Source organism: Furipterus horrens, unplaced genomic scaffold (genome assembly GCF_987537825.1).
Source record: "Furipterus horrens unplaced genomic scaffold, mFurHor1.1.pri manual_scaffold_9, whole genome shotgun sequence".
In the NCBI taxonomy this organism is placed as follows: domain Eukaryota; kingdom Metazoa; phylum Chordata; class Mammalia; order Chiroptera; family Furipteridae; genus Furipterus; species Furipterus horrens.
In genome coordinates, this window is record NW_028327179.1 from 27,436,514 (window position 1) to 27,438,851 (window position 2,338).

The 2,338-nt window shown below is 42.6% G+C and overlaps 1 non-coding gene across 1 annotated transcript; it reads right to left on the reverse strand.

Annotated features, from left to right (window-relative positions):
* Positions 1-1,340: 1,340 nt before the first annotated feature.
* On the reverse strand, positions 1,341-1,526 carry LOC150001475 (U2 spliceosomal RNA). The gene has a single exon (XR_016513200.1). It is a non-coding gene; the product is annotated as a U2 spliceosomal RNA (small nuclear RNA).
* Positions 1,527-2,338: the final 812 nt, after the last annotated feature.

Here is a 2,338-nt window from a genome sequence, read left to right on the forward strand (position 1 = left end):
TAACCTTTTTATTTAATTAAATTTATTGGGCAACATTGATTAATAAAATTATATAGGTTTCAAGTGTGCAATTCGGTGTTACATCCCTGTGAATTACATGGGGTGTTTACCACCCAAAGACAAATCTCCTTCCATCATCACATATTTGACCCCCTTTATCCTTTACAAGCTCCCACACCCTTCCCTCTGGTAACCACCATATTGTTGTCCATGAGGTTTCTTGTTTATTTTTCTTGCTTGTTCCTCTGTTGCTTTCAGTTCAGTGCCCTTCCATAGACGACTGGATAAAGAAGATGTGATGCATATATACAATGGGACACTACTCAGCCATAAGAAAAGATAAAACACTGCCATTTGTGACAGCATGGATAGATCTTGAGACTGTCACACCAAGCAAAATAAGTCAGAAAAAGTCAAGAACTATATCATTTCACTCATATGTGGGATATAAAAGGAAACTTCTTTTAGTTGATGTCACTCACATTCTGCTTTTCATTTTACCCAATCAGCTTTTTAAGGCATCTTCATGGAACCAGGTATAATGCTGGTCACCATGGGAACTGGACAAGGAGGTTCACAGGACACCAACTCCCCAGGAGCTTGGGACTTAGCAGGGAAAGGGGTCACAAGCAGACTGTTACTATACAAAGTGCTGCACAAACACTAGCAAGAGAGGGATTTACTTAACCAGAAACATGGGTGCCGGCCTCACAGAAGAGAGAGATTTTCACTTGGGCCCTGAAAACTGGGTAGGACTTTGAGGAGGAGAGGTGGGAGTAAGAAGGTATCTAGGCACAGGGAACTTCGTCTGGAAGAGCATGCAACACGGGCACACCACAGGCACCAGTCTGGTTGGATCAGAGTATATGTGAGGGAGAAACAGGGGCCAAAGGTAGAGTGGTGATGTGGAGAAGGAAAGGTGCCATTGGCACCAAAGGGGGCTGAGCAAGAATAAGACATAATGTGAACCACACTTTCTAAAGATAATGGCAGCTTCTGTAGGAGGAGTTAGGAAGGAAGATATTAAAGACAGGAAAAATTTGAAAATGTACTAATGAAGGTAAAAGATGTCCTGGAGGAGGGCAGGTGCAGTTGGAATGAAATTTGGAAAATTTGTACAACCACTCCAACCAAACAGATGGATGAGACATAGTCATGTCAAAAGAGAAAGGCTCAGGTAGGCTGAGCAAAGCAGCCTAACCAGAGTGCTCTGCAGACTTGCCTCTTTCTGAGTTAACTGTTGGTCTGCCAGGTATCATCACAATTTCCCAAAGGAACCTACGCAGCTTTTTATGGAAGTGTCTTCTCCAAATTTGTGATTATCACGCCCCCCCCACCCAAGGGGGTGCATCTTTCCTGGAAGCGTAGCAATACCAGCTTGATGCATGGAGTATAAAAAGCAAGCTTCTATTCCATCTCCCTGTTCCAAAAATTCACTTAATATATTATTCTTGGATAGAGGATGTATCAGATATTAAACTGATAAAAAATGACACCTGATCTTAGCCAAAAAGCCGGGAAGTGACTGTGGTTGTATTTTCACTATTAGTTAAGCAGCGATACTGTCGTCAGGGTAGTTAGAAAGCTCCTGACACTTGCCTGTGTTCACAGACTCAGAGCCCTCACTGGAAAACACTTCTCTGAAAGCCTAACGCACGGACGAGGGAAAGGCCAAGAAACAGGCAATGCATCCAGCGGCCCAGGTCTGGACACAACAGGAAGAAAAGATGAAGAACAAGTGTCATGCCTTCATGAAAACAATGTAGAAACCACCCGTAGATTAAAATGGCAAAAATTAAGAATACAAATGTATTTCTTTAAATTGAGGATGATGATCATACATGAACTAAAGATGCAAATCTCCTCAGAACATGCTTTGTGTTAACTTTCACCAGCCTAGAGAATTATCTGTGTCACTAAACCAGGTCTCCAGCCTAGAAAAACTGCATTTAGAAAGTGTGTAAATACTTTCCAACAAAAAACGTGGGGAAGAATTTGGTTTCATGGGGTGCAGTTGGGATTAGCTTAAAAACCCATTCTCTTTTTTCCCTGAGTACATAGCCAAACTATATTTCCCACTCTCACTGTAGTTCGGTGCAGTTCTGTAGCTCACTTCTGCTCAACTGAATGTGGTCCCAAGTGGTCTTCTCCACTCACCACCCAGAGAAGCTTCCAGTTTGATTCTCCACACTCTTTCTTCTGTCTTCTGATGAGGTAAAGGAGAAGAGAACTCCCAGGCCCCAAGGGAAAATGGAGCCACTAAAGGGAAGGACCGTGTGAGGAAGACATTTCTATCAACCCATGTTGGTATGTGCTATGAATGAGAATACTTTCATAA